Source organism: Canis lupus, chromosome 18 (assembly GCF_048164855.1).
Source record: "Canis lupus baileyi chromosome 18, mCanLup2.hap1, whole genome shotgun sequence".
NCBI lineage: Eukaryota > Metazoa > Chordata > Mammalia > Carnivora > Canidae > Canis > Canis lupus.
Genome location: NC_132855.1, coordinates 45,491,021 through 45,506,520, shown reverse-complemented (window position 1 = coordinate 45,506,520; position 15,500 = coordinate 45,491,021). Strand labels below are relative to the sequence as shown.

At 36.7% G+C, this 15,500-nt stretch overlaps 1 pseudogene; it reads left to right on the top strand.

Moving 5' to 3' along the window:
• Nucleotides 1-8,596: 8,596 nt before the first annotated feature.
• LOC140609371 (cyclin-dependent kinase 2-associated protein 2 pseudogene) lies at nucleotides 8,597-13,907 on the top strand (annotated as a pseudogene).
• The last annotated feature ends 1,593 nt before the right edge of the window (nucleotides 13,908-15,500 follow it).

Sequence of the window (15,500 nt, the reverse complement as noted above, 5' to 3'; positions counted from 1 at the left end):
CAACTTAGGCTTTTTGTTCATGGGTTGTGTCAGTTATTTTTTGCTGGGTTTATCAGACAAACTCTATGATGACTGTTATACTGAGAAAGATTTTTTTCCCCATCTTATTTCAGAGTTTTAGATATTTCCTAGAGATTTGATGTTGTTAGTGACTTAATTCTGGGTAAGTGCTTAAAAAAATTAATAAATGTTAAGAAATGTTTCCATGTTTGATAAAACAAAATTTTAATACTTGATTTTTAAAAAGTGTTTTCTTCAAAAAGCCAAAAATCATATTTTCACATTTTTGTTAAACTATAAATGATTTGCCTTTCAATATTTGTAATCTGCTTGTTTTAATTTTATTATTGAGAAAAATACTTACTTAATCAGAAAATAATTGTTTCATCTATCCTATACATAAGAAAAGGAATTACCTAAGAGTGAATCATTGAAGTCTTAGCACTAGAATAGCAGAAAAGTGGCTGGGGCTCTAAATACTGGCTTTCATTGTCATTCTCAAGAACCTTGCAACCCTATCAAAGTTCTACAGACTCTACTGACAAAAAGAAGTAGATATCTACTTAGTAATTGTTCTCATAGCCTCATCCATTAGTATCTAATTTTCCCCTTCCTGTATTTAGCATAATATAAGTGCAAATGTAAACATTTTTCACAATATACCAAGAACTCTTGGAATAGATGATGCATAAAATCAGTTAAGATAATTATCTACTATGTTTACTTTAATTTTCAGGCTTACCTCTCATTGTGAACATTAAAACATATAACTAAAAATAAGCTACACCTTGAAAAACAATATGTAGCATTATACCTTTATTTAGAGTATAATAATCCTCAGTCATGTCAATCAAAATAAAAATCCCTTGATTTACCTAAGAATATGAACAAAAACTTCATAGAGGATTATGAAACATGAAAATTAAATAGTTTATTAACTATGATGAATAAAAATAAGTAATATATAATGTTTGAAAATATTATTTTAAGTAGGATCAAACCTGATGCAGAGCTTGAAATCATAACCTTGAAATCAAGACCTGAGCCTAGATCAAGATTTAGATGCTTAATGGACTAAGCCACCCAGGAGCCTCCTGAAAATTAATTTAAATGCATATTAATACATTAAATTCTTTTTCCAATATATTTTAAAATGTTTTTTGGAAAATGAAAATTTTCATATTTACACAAGTGATAAATTAGGATTTTTTGATCTGTAAGATTCTAATATTTATAAAAAAGACTTGTTTCATAAAGGCATTTCTTTCTTTGCTCCCAAAAGAATGTAACATTTCCTAAAGTGTGCAATTCTAAATTGGAAAATAAATTCTTAAGAGTAAAGTGATTTATTTAAAAGGTAAAAAGCTCTGTTTTAGCTCAAAAATCTTCTCTCATATGCTTCTTCGGCATATTATTGTAATTTGAAGAGATTCTGAAAATAGAGGCAAAGACTGTTTCGGCTTGCATGCTGTGATATTCTCCCCACAAGATTTTCAAATGAACTTGCTCAACAGGCAGAGAGAACCTCCTTCTTTCTTCAAAGACAGAAGAGTACTTTGTTCAGCAAGAAGAAAAAGTCTAACAGCATTCTCTGAAAGGGACACGTTGAGTATACATGTTATTGCTGCCCTTATTAATTGTACTCCGCTCATCAGAAGATGCCAAGGAAGCACAACATGTGCCTGTCACAAATGAGAGTAAGGTTAAAGAATAAGCTAACCTAACTGCCTGGGAAAAAGATATACCATAAAAAAATGAGATCATTTGATTTGTACATTTTGTGGTCTGAAAGTCCAAAAGACCAGTGCATAGCATATCAGTATTTTCTTCAGTGTTCTGCAGGCAAACCTGGAAATGAATTACATTCTTCTTGAAACAAGGTTTTAGACTTGCTTAAATTTTGAGTCTAGGTTGGGGGTGAAAAGGGTTATAATAGTAGAAAATATTTCCCTACTCTTCTGTTATTCAAGTTTTCTATGATGCATTATTTTTAGCTCTTCAATAAAAGCAAAAGTTATTTTATAAGAAATATACATTTTCAATTTCAAATCAGAGTTTCAAATCATAAGCCTTTTATATATTTGGTAAGCACTCTGCTAAAGTACTATATCACTTTGTGGACTTTGCATGTGGGAGTAACTAAAGGAAAAGATCAATTAGATCCAACTGAGAATGTTTCCATGTATGTATTTGTTACAGACTGAATGTTCTCTAAAATTCATATGTTGAAATCTAATTCCCATGGTGATGCTATTTGCAGGTGATCTTAATAGAAAAGGTCAGAGAGCTAGCTCCATCTCTTTCTCCCATGTGTGAGAACACAAGGAGAACTTGGCAGTCTGCAAATATGAAGAGTATTCACACCATGCTGACAATCTGATCTCTGAGTTCCAGCCTCCAGAACTTGAGAAATAAGTTCCGTTTGTAAGACTTCTAGTCTATGAAGCAGCTAAAACTCATTCTTTACCCAGGCATTACTTGATTAGACTTTACAGTGTGAAGAGGTAATTGTGAATACATGAAGGGATATAGGTGCGTTGAAGAATTTGTTTTTTAAGAATTTAGAGAAATAAAATGGCAGGATGATCTAAATGTGAAATGCCTCTATAAAGGAGTGACAAATGGCATCATGATGGGCTGCCTTGAACTACTCCAGAATGTGAAATAAAGGTTTTGAATGAATGAAACTAGTATCAAAGGTAGTAGGTGATGGCAAACCTTACCCACTTCAGCAAAATAGATTCTGGAGAAGATTTGTTATATATATTGTTAAATTTATTCCATTTTCTGAGCTACTATTTTCTTTTTTATAAACATTGTATCTCTCATTCCTTTAATAATAGGTAGTCCATGAGATTATTTACATGAATGAAAAAAGTTAGGTTCACTCCACACTACATCTCCTGATGTGTGTGTTGTGCAGGATATCAATTTTGGTGGCAACATGATCAGGTCACATTTTGCAAGTAGACTACTGCATATGTTTGGTGCCCAAACACTGCCTACAACAGGGTAATAGTTTTAGGAAACTCAGTGATAACAACTTTCACAGTAATAAGGATCTCAGGGGGGATCCCTGGGTGGCTCAGCAGTTTAGCTCCTGCCTTCAGTCTAGGGTGTGATCCTAGAGACCCAAGATCAAGTCCCACATTGGGCTCCTACATGGAGCCTGCTTCTCCCTCTGCCTCTCTCTCTCTCTGTGTCTCTCATGAATAAATAAATAAAATCTTAAAAAAAAAAAAAGGATCTCAGAAGAAGAGATATAAAGGGGGCAGAAAATTTGAAGAAATACTAGCTGAAAACTTCCCAAATCTGGGGAAATAAACAGACATACAGATCCAAGAGGACCAGAGATTCTACAAAAATTTCAACTCAAGGAGGTCCACACCAAGACACAAAGTAATTAAAATAGCAAAAAATAGGGATGAAGAAAACAAAACCAGCAAAAGAAAAGCAGTTACATGCAAGGGAAATCCCATAAGGCTTTCAGCAAATTTTTCACAGAAACTTTATAAATCAGAAGGAAGTATCATGATATGTTTAAAGTACTCAAAGGGAAAAATCTATAGCCAAGAATACTTTATCCAATAAGGCTATCATTCAGAATAGAAAGAATTTTTCAGACAAAGAAAAATTTAAAGAGTTCATGACCACGAATTCAGCCTATGAGAAATAGGCTTTCATGGGGGACAAAACACCATAAGTGAGAGTATGAAAAGTAAAAAACACAAAGCATTAAAAATGAACATTTCAGTAAAAAACAGTCAAAGTATTCACAAAGTAAAAGGTATAGGGTATTATATTTTACATCCTAAATATGGGAGGAGAGGAGTGAAGAATGGGTTCAAATGTAGGCGACCATAAACTTAAGGCAGACTACATGCAGAAGATGATGTTATACACAAACTGAGTGGTAACCGCAAATCAAAAACTAGTATTAGATATGCAAAGGATAAAGAGAAAGGAACCTATATCACTAAAGAAAGTCAACAAGCCATGAAAGAGAACAAAAACCACAAAAAAGTAACAAAATAGGAAATGCTTATCAATAAATATTTGAATGCAAATGGCTTAAATGTTCCAATAAAAAGACATAGAGTGACAGAGTGGATAAAAAAACAAGACCCGGAACACCTGGGTGGCTCATCAGTTGAACGTCTGCCTTTGGCCCAGGCATGATCTTAGAGTCTTGGAATCGAGTCCCTCATTGGTTCCCTGCATGGAGCCTACTTCTCTCTCTGCCTGTGTCTCTGCCTCTCTCTCTCTCTGTGTTTCTCATGAATAAATAAATAAATAAAATCTTAAAAAAAAAAAAAACAAGACCCATCTATATATTGCCTACAAGAGACTCATTTCAGACTGAGACACCAGCAGATTGAAAGTAAAGTGATGGAGAAACATTTATCATGCAAATGTCAAAAGAAAGAGTAGCAAATGTCTGTCACAGAAGATAGACTTTAAAACAAAAGGGAACAATCCAATAAGATAAAACAATTGTAAATATTTATGCACCTGACATAGGAACACCCAGATAAATAAAAGAGTTAATAAAAAACATAAAGGAAATTATAGATACAATAATAATAGTGGACTTTAACACCCCACTTGCATGGATGGATCATCCAAACAGAAAGTTGACAAGGAATCGGTGGCTTTGAACAACACACTGGACAAGATGGATTTAACAGACAAATACACAACATTCCACCCTACAACAGCAGAATACACATATGTTTCAAATGTACATAGAACATATTCAAAAAAGCTGAAATCATACCATGCACCTTTTCTGGCCATAATGCTAGGAACTAGAAATCTACCAAAAGAAAAAATCTGTAAAAAGCAGAAAAATGTATGAAAAATACATGAAGTTAATTAAATAACATGCTACTAGGCAGAGCCAGGCACAGCACTATGAGGATCTTCTCCAGGGGAGGAGAATAGGTCCTTACCTGGCTGGGTCCTTTAAGATTTTGAGTTTGATCTCTGACATGTGACTGGGATTCAAAACAGAATTGTGGCACCAGATATGCAAATGGCCCAGACTCAGACAGGTTGAAGGCAGAGATCAGATAGAGGCTTGGACTATAGGAGAAGAGATTGTTGGCTTTTCTGTGAGGGCTTCCTGAGTAGTGGTGGCTGGGAGTTTCCCTCCCCAGGATGAGAGGGGGAATGTGAAGCCATCTTCCACCTCTCCCTCCCTTCACCTTGCCCACCAGCATGGTCAGACTTCAGAGAAAAACAGAGCACCTCCAGTGGTGGTTGTAGCTGCTTATACCAAACTCCATCCCTCTGTGCCCTGCAGGGGCATCTTTACCAAAGAATGTCTGATTGTGAGCCAGGGCAGCCAGCCTCTGCCTCAGAGGGCCAACACAGGTCCCCCACATGTACCAAGACCACTGATCATAGAGAGCTCCAAAGCATCAGCTTTAGTCCTGGTGGAAATAGGAACAGGCTTTCCCCTATTTTTTTTTCCCATTGGAATCAGGCTTATAGGTTTTTGCTGGTTTGTTCCCTTTTTCATTTTGTGGATCAGGCTTCTTTTTTTCTTTTTTTGGACCATGTTTTTGTTTGTTTTTTTCTTTTTCATTATTTTTTTTCTTTTATTGGGCTCATCTTAACAAACAAATTAAAGTACATCTAGTTAAAGTCCCAAACACTCCCCACTGCAAGCAAGGAGGGACTCTGCAGATGAATGACCTATGGAAAAGAGCAGTCAAAACACATCATGAAGTGTTTCTAATGTATGCTGTGTGCTCTGCTGAAGTGCCAGGTCCTGGAGAGTGTATAACCCCTTTTTAGTACAGCATTACTCTGAGTAGCAGGAAGCATAACAAAGCCTTCATAAAACAAAAGATAGAAACTTAGCCAAAATGACAAAATGGAGGAATTCTCCCCTAAGGAAAGATTAGGAAGAAGTCACAGAGAGACTTGCTCAAAACAGATATAAGAAATATATCTGAGCAAGAATTCAAAACAACAGTCACTCAAAAATACTAGGGCTTGAAAAAAGCATAGGAGATACCAGAGAAACCCTTACTGCAGCTATAAAAGACCTAAAAACTAGTAGGCAGAAAAAAAATAATGCTATAACTGAGATGCAAAACAACTGGATACAATCACAATGAGGATAGAAGAAGCAGAAGAACACGAGTACTTTAAAAAGATGAGAGAAAGGCAGAAGACTTAGTATCAGAGTGATACATATAAGAAAAGCTTGACCAGCCATTACTAGCTCTAAAAATGGAAGGAAAGTATAAGAAGCACAACTAGCTTTTAGAAGCTTGAAAAGACGAAGTTTCCACGAGAGCTTATAGAAAGGAATAAAAACCCAGAGGTACCTTAACTTTCAACCAGTGAAACCAATTTTAGATTTCTGACCATTAAAATTGTAAGATAATAAACTTGTTGTTAAAAGCCACTACATTTGTGGTAACTTTCTATGGCAACAATTGGAAAATAAAGATTTCAACACTAACAATTTTAACAACTTGTTAGAATTAGCTGACAAAAAGTTTAAAGCAGCTATTTAAAAATATGCTAGAAAAATAATTACATGCTTTAAAAAAATTAAAAGCCTCAGCAAGGAAATAGCAAGTTTCAAGAAAAAAAAATAGCAGAATCAAATGGAGATTTTAAAACTAAGTAATATATGGAATAAGAAGCTCAAGTACAGGGACACCTGGCTGGCTCAGTGGTTGAGTGTCTGCCTTCGGCTCAGGATAAGATCCCAGGGTCCTGGGATCAAGTGCCACATTGGGCTCCTTGCAAGGGGCTTGCTTCTCCCTCTGCCTGTGTCTATACCTGCCTCTGTCTCTAATGAATAAATAAATAAAATCTAAAAATGAAACAAAAAACAAAAAGAAGCTCAAGGACAGACTCATAAGCAGAGTGAAGGAGACAGAAGAGAAAATCCAAAAAATAAAAAAATTAAAAATCCCTCAATTTAAGTGCAGAGAGAATTACACTGGGGAAAAATCCAGTATCATGCAGAATTATTATAATAAAAGCTCTAATATCCATATCCTTGGAGTCCCTGAAGAAGACAAAGAAGGAAGGATTGAAGAAGTCCTTGACAAAACAACTAAAAACTTTGCAAATGTGACATGAAGAATAAACCTACAGATTAAAGGAGCTAACCAAACCCAAAATGAGATAAATCTATATAAATACACATTAAACTTCCGCAGACTAAAAATAAAGGTGCAATATTGAAAAAAGCCAGAGAGGAAAAAAAACCAAGAGGGGAAAACATTTTCAAGAACAGTGGATTTTTCATCAAAAACAAAACAAAAATGAGGGTCAAAAGGACATGGCACTATATTTTTCAATAATTGCAAGAAAAGATTTGTCTATCCAGAATCCCAAATCCAGTAAAACATCCTACAAATCAGGTAAAACATTCCTACAGGAATGAAAGGAAAATTGAGACAAGTGTGCATTTAAAGAATACTAAAAGATTTGTCACCAGCAGATCTACCATAAAGGAATACCTAAAGGATGTACTTTAAATTCAAAAAACAAAAGTATAAAAGAAGGAATTTTGGAATGTCGCCAAAAAAGGAAATAACGTGACACGTAAAAATATAGATAAATACAACAGATTCTCCTCCTCTTCATTTTCTAAGTAATATTTTACATGTGAGGCAAATTATAACACATTCAAATGTTTCTAAATGTATGCAGAAGAAAGATTTAGTACAATTTATTATAAATAAGGAGGATGAAGGAACTTAATGAGAACTGTTTCTATATTTCACTTGAACTGATAAAATGATAAAACAAACAACTGTTTATCCAGTCCAGTTCTAGAAAATCCCTGAACTCATCTCCTCTACAAACACCTATGTAGAGGGCAATTTCTCCTAAAGAACTGAGGTTGTCTGAATAGCTCCTACATAACCAAAGAGAACCCACATAGAAGAACAGCAAAAGAGAGCATGATTTTTTTTTAAAAAAGGCAACTTCTATCCATGATGCTGAGAATTGCAGTGGAAAGGGATAGTACTGGGGGATTATGAACAGATTCATCTGCCCTGAGTAAAGGAAAATAAACGTGACTTAAAGGCCTAAAATATAAAGGAAGCAAACCTAGAACTCTGCCAAACAGCAGAGGAGCTACTGGAACTCTTTAAATTGGAGGGGCTGAATAAACCCCACTACTTATATTCCCCTCTACCTTTATAACAAAGGCAGAGCAGAGTTCAGATGCCATAGCCAGCTGGCTGCTTCAGCAGGCCATGATCCCCTAGTCTACACCAGCCCTGGATGCCCTGGGGCCAAATAAAAACAAGTGCCACGTTTGTTTGTATTTTTAAGATTTTTTAAATTTTATTTTTGTTTTTATTTAAGATTTTTATTTATTTATTCATGAGAGACACAGAGAGAGAGAGGCAGAGACACAGGCAGAGGGAAAAGAAGGATCCCCATAGGGAGCCTGATGCGAGATTTGATCCCAGGATCCTGAGATCATGACCTGAGCCAAAGGCAGAGCCTCAACCACTGAGACACCCAGGTGTACCAAGTGCCATGGTTTAAAAGAGAAACTATAACATAAAGGATCTAACTCCAAACTCCAACAAACAGTGAGGGAAACATGGGAATGCTCTCTGAGTCAGAGGGGCTGGTGAGTGCCACAGTTTATATTTCCCTTTCACCTTGATAGCATGGATAGGAACAGGGTCCAGGAGCCTTAGCCAGCCTACTGCCAGAGTGAGCCCCAGGCCCCTATCCTATACCAGTATAATCCATTCCACTAAGGTATACACAAGGACACCCCTGGTCAGCACTCACTACAGTTCCAATCATCTGGTCAAAGTGAAAGAGGCACAAAGTTCCTCAGAACTCTCTAGGCCAATACCACTTTGGCCCCAGCTGCCCCACCAGGGTACTCACTGTGCTCACCACTATGGGATGCTGGCATCCTTTGTACAGAGAGGCCCAGGACTGCACTGGCCCATGCCTATCTCAAGTCCAGCCATCCCACCAAGTAAGCCCCAGTCCAGGTCAGCCATAGCACCAAGCAGGCAGGCACACAGAGTCTGTGCAGAAAACCAACATACATATCATTCCTTTAAGTTTTAGAGAAATAGCTATTCCACCTAATTCATAGAAACACAAGCAAAATGAGAAGACTAGAATTTGCTCCAGTGAAATACATGGCAAAACCTCAGAAAAAGAACTAAATTAAAGAGAAATAACCCATCTACTTGATAAATGGTCAAAGATAATGGTCATAAGAATGCTCACTAGACTGGAGAAAAGATGGGAGAAGTTAGTAAGAACTTCAACAAACACACAGAAAATAAAATAACAAATCAGACTTGAATACAACAACTGAAATAAAAAGTACACTAGAGAAAATCAACAGTATATTAGAGGATACAGAAAAATAGTTCAGCAATCTGGAGACAGGATAATGGAAAACACCCAAGCTGAACAGCAAAAAGAAAAAAAAAATACATTAAAATTAGGATAGGTAAAGGAATCTCTTTGACAACATCAAGTAAATAAACATTTGCATTACAGAGATCCCAGGAAGGAAAAGAGAGAGAGAAAGAGGCAGCTGAAAACTTCCCTAATCTGGGAAAGGAAATAGACATTCAGGTTTAGGATGCACAAAGAGTTCCAAACAGGATGAATCCAAGGAGATCCACATCACAACACATAATAAGGAAAATGCCAATTATTGAAGACAGATAATTTCAAAAGCAGCAAGAAAGAAGCATCTAATAACATGCAAGAGAATCTCTAAAGGTTATCAGCTGATTTTCGAGCAGAAACTTTGAGTATATCATGCCAGCCACTTCTGGCCTACAAAGTGCTAGAGGTAAAAACCCTAGAACAAAGAATATTCTACATTTCAAGGGCAAGGTTATCATTCAGAATTGAAAGGTGATAAAGACTTTCCCACAGAAGTGAAAGTTGAAGGAATTCATCACCACTAAACCAACATTAAAAGAATGTTGAAGGACTTCTCTCAGTGAAAAGAAAAGGGCTATAATTAATAAAGGAAATTATGAAAGGAAGAAACATCATGAGTAAAAGCAAACAACAGTAAAGGTAGTAGAGCAAACACTTATAAAGCTAATGTGAAAATTAAAAGTCAGAAGTAGTAAAATTCAATTTTATCTAATCTAATAAACTACATAAGGGGTCTCACAAAATGATAATGTAAAATGTCTTAACATATACATAAAACTTGGACATGGGGAGTAAAAATAAAATTCATTTAAATGTGTTCCAACTTAAGTGACCACCAACCAAATGTAGACTTCCCTACATTTAGGATGTTATATATGAACTTCATGGTAACTGCCCATAAACCTGTAATAGACACACAAAAAGACAAGCACAACAAATAAGGTCATCAACCATAAGGAAAGAGATCAAAGAGAAAAAACAAAAAAACAGGGATCCCTGGGTGGCGCAGCGGTTTGGCACCTGCCTTTGGCCCAGGGCGCGATCCTGGAGACCCGGGATCGAATCCCACGTTGGGCTCCCGGTGCATGGAGCCTGCTTCTCCCTCTGCCTGTGTCTCTGCGCCTCTCTCTCTCTCTCTGTGACTATCATAAATAAATAAAAATTCAAAAAAAAAAAAAAAAAGACCTGGTTCTTGCCCTCTAGAAGCTTTAAAAAAAAAAAAAAAAACCAAACAAAACAAAAAAACAAAGAGAAAAACTATAAAAATAGTGAAAAATCAACAAAGCTGTAATCATCAAAACAGTATGGTACTGGCCCCCAAATAGACACATAGATCAGTGGAACAAGATAAAAAACCTAGAAGTAAACCCACAACTAGATCATCAATTAATCATCAACAAAGGAGGCAAGAATATGTAATAAGAAAAAGAAATCCTCTTTAATAAAAAGTGTTAGGGAAACTGGACAGCTATATGCCAAAGAATGAAATTGACTTCATTATGTAGTACACGAAATAAATTCAAAGTGGATTAAAGACCTAAATGCCTTTAGGATATAAAGATCTTCAGGAGATCTAAAATAATAAAAGTCCTAGAAGGAAACATACTCAGTAATCTGATTTTAGCCTTAGCAACAGTTTTTTATATATATTGCCTAAGGCAAGGGAAACAAAAGCAAAAATAAACTACTGGGACTACATCAAAATGAAGAGCTTTTCATAGAAAGAGAAACCACTAACAACATGAAAAGGCAACCTATAAATGGCAGAAGAATATATCATATGCAAGTATTCATGCGGGGTTAATATCCAAGATATATAAAAATCTTGTATAACTCGACTCTTAAAAAAAAAAAAAAGGCTGATTCTAAAACAGCAGAGGACCTGAATAGGCATTTTTCCAAAGAAGACATACACATTGAATAGACACATGAAAAAGATGCTCTACATCACTAATCATCAAGGAAATGCCATCGAAAATGATGAGAGATGACCTTAAATCATTCAGAATGGCTAGTATCAAAAAGATGCAAAATAGGGGTAACTGGCTAACTCAGTAGAGCATGTGATTCTTGATCTTGGGGTCATGAGTTAGAGCTCCACATTGGATGCAGACATTACATAAATAAATAAAGACAAAGATTTGCAAGTGTTTGTGAAGATGTGGAGAAAAAGAGACACTTCTGTGTTGCTGGTATGAATTTAAGTTGGTTCAGCCACTATGAAAAACAGTATGGAGGTTCTTCAAAAAATTAAGAATAGAAATACCACATGATCTAGTAATTCCACTACTTGTTATTTATCCTAAGGAAATGAAAACACTAATTCAAACAGACATGCAGTCTGTGTTTATTGCAGCATTATTTGTAATAAACAAGATGTCGAAGCAACCTATGCACACACACACACACACACACACACACACACACACACACAGTGGATTAGTCAGCAATAAGAAAGAATGAGATCTTGCCATATTCAACAACATAAATAGATCTAGAGGACTAATGCTAACTGAAATAAATCAAATGGAAAAAGACAAATGCCATTTGATTTCACTTATATGTGGAATCTAAAAAAAAAAAGAAATAAAAAAGTAGAAACAGATCCCTAAGTACAAAGAACAAGTGAATATTTGACAGAGTAGAGTGGGGTGAAGAGATGAGAAAAATGGGTTAAGAGGCATGGGAGGTACAGGTTTCCAGTTATGGAATGAGTAAGTCATGGAGATAAAAATTACATCATAGAGAATATGGTCAGTGGTATTGTCATAGCATTGTATGGTGACAAATTGTATCTCTACTTGTGGTGAATATAGCATAAAGTATATAATTTTAAAATCTATTTGTACACCTGAAACTAATATTTTAGATCAATTATACTTCAATTAAAAAGTTGTTATGTTCTGTCTGTAAAATATTTTGAACTAAGTAAAATTAAAAACACTTTTTCAAAATGTGTAGGCTATACTAAAACAATGCTTAAAGGGTGTTAACAGCCTTAAATGCATACATTAAAAATAGATTTAAATTTAATAACACTAATCCATGCTTATTCCTGTGGCTTGCTGAGACAAAGGAGTTGATGATATACTTTCTTAGGAATATCAGGAAATAACCAATCCAGATATCCAGGCATTTCTTATCATTCAGTAACTTCCCATTATACTTCTCAGTATAGTGACTAGTATACAGGTACTGATGGAAATGCTTATTTGTTAGAAAATCTTCAGCTAAGATGAAATCAGCAAAGAGGTGAGTATTTCTGCATCAGATTATTCCAAAGACCACTGACTTTAGCATTTTAACATTTTTCAAAACAAATATAAAATTAAGCTCACCTATAAAAATCTTCAAAGTACCTATTTCCCATAGTCTGCTTCAGAACTGAAGAGTAGAGAGAACACTTTAAAACTCATCCAATAGAGGGGATCCCTGGGTGGCGCAGCGGTTTAGCGCCTGCCTTTGGCCCAGGGCGCCATCCTGGAGACCCGGGATCGAGTCCCACGTCAGGATCCCGGGGCATGGAGCCTGCTTCTCTCTCTGCCTGTGTCTCTGCCTCTCTCTCTGTGTGTGTGACTATCATAAATGAAAAAAAAAAAAAAAATTAAAAAAAAAAAAACTCATCCAGTAGAATCAGAGCGCGGCTGGGTGGCCAAGCAGCCAACCCCGGAGGAGCGCCGGCCGGCGTCCACTGCACCCAAGAGTTAGGGGTGTCCTACAACGCATCGCCCCCACCCTCAGCAGCACCCCCGGCTCCAGCACCGGCTCCAGCACCCCTGGCGGGTCCCCACAGCCAGAAGTGTCCCATCGCCGTCGGGCTCGGTGCCGGGAGCCGCTGCCCCTTTCAGGCCCGTTTAACGACTTTGGACCACCCTCCATGGCCATCTGCAGGCAATGAAGCCACCTGGCGCCCAGGGCTCCCAGAGCACCTACGCGGACCTGCTGTCGGTCATAGAGGAGATAGATGGGTAAAGAGATCCGGCCCACCTATGCTGGCAGCAAGAGCGCCATGGGGCGCCTGAAGAGAGGCATCATGCATGCCGGGCCCTAGTCCCAGAGTGCCTGCCAGAGACAGAGAAGAACGCCCGCACGTAACAGAACGCAATTCCACCGCCCAGTCTGGACCTTTCCTGGCCACTGCAGAGCACCTGCTTCTCCCTGGCCTTCACCCCGAGTTGCACTTCCCAACCTGGGCTTCCAGTCCTGTGTCCGTTGGTGGGTGCCCTCCAGGAACCAGGGAGTGGCTCTCACTCCAGCACACAGCACTTGATTGGGACTCTTTCAAGAGTTAGCAGCGAGGTCACTATGAGTCCCGCCCATGACCTGCCAACAGTGTTGATCCAACTGGAGCTTGCTCCTTTCTGTGGCCCCCACCACTCAGCACTTACCCAGGACTTGTCACCACCTTTCCCAGACTCTTCCCCTAGCAGGGCCTCCCTAGACCTGTCACCTCCCTGCCTTGTCTCCTGGGCCATAGCAACTCTTTTTTCAGTGTCTTTTGCTAAATATGCCCTTTTTGTATAAATAAAAGATAATTTAGAGTTGTTCTCTTATCTCTTAATAAATAAATAAATAAATAAATAAATAAATAAATAAATAAATAAATCTCATCCAATAACTCCAAATTTATTCTGATAGCAAACAAAATAAAGACAGTACAAGAAAGGAAAATTATAGACCAGCATCTTTGATGAGTATAGATATGAAAATTCTCAACAAAATATTAGCAGAGTAAATCCAACAATGTATAAAAAGAATTATACACATGACAAAATGGGATTTATTTCAGGTGTGTAAGAGTAGTCTAGCATTCAAAAAATAATCATTATAATCTACTACATCAACAGACTAAGGAAGAAAAATGACAATCATACCAATGGATCCAGAAAAAGCATCTGACAAAATTCAATATCCATAATAAAAAAATCTCTCACAAAATTAAGAATAGAGAAAAAATGCTTCAACTTGATAAAGAACATCACAGAATACCTATACCCCACATGGCACAATGATGAGAAACTGGATGTTTTCCCTCTAAGACTGGAAACAAGGCTAGAATATCTTTTCTCCCCAGTCTCATTGAACACTGTCTGGAAGTCTGAGCTAGTACATTATGGTAAGAAAAAGAAATAAAATTATACAAATTGAAAATGGAGAAATAAAATTATTTTCATTTGCAGATAAAATAGTGGTCTAGGTATAAAATGCCCTCAAATTGGCAAAATAATTAATGAAACTATAAGTGAGTATAGCATGGTCATAGGATAAAAGATTAATATGAAAAAATCAATTACTTTTTTATATATCAGCAAAAAAAAACAAACAACAGAATTTGACCTTTAAAAACCAGTAGTATAGTAACACTAATAAAATGAAATAGTATACAAAGTATGGACAATATCTGTGGAAAACTACAAAACACTGATCAAAGAGATTAGAGATCTTGGTAATTTGAGTTATCCCACATTTATGTAATAGAATACTCAATAATATTAAGATGTCAGTTTTATCTTAATTTCATCTACAGATTCTCCAATTCATATTCAGTCAAAATTCCAGGAAGCTATTTTATAGTTATCAACAAATTATCAAAGTTTTTATAGACAGGCAAAAGATTTGGAATAGAAAACACAATAGTCAAGATGTTGGAGGATTCACAGAATACAATTTTTAAATTCTCACTATGAAGCTATAATCAGCAGTCCAGCATGGTATTGGCTAAAGAAGAGATACATAGATTAATGGAATAGAAGAAATAATCAATAATAGACCATACAAATATAATCAACTATTTTGACAAATGAGCAAAAGCAATTAAATGAAGAAAGAATGGTCCTTCACGAAGTTGGTGACACCAAGATGGTCATGTGAATTATTCCCAATTTTGCTCCTCCTCACAAATTTAAGAACAAGATACCACTGGGAGAACCTTAGAACATAGGGATGAGGCTGAAGCACCCTGCTCTGCACCAAGCCAAGACCAACTGCATTAGAAGGGTAAAAGAAGAGGCTAGACATTGACCACATTGTCCCTCCCCCATTGTGCAGCACCACTGGGGCAGGAACCTGAGCCTCCA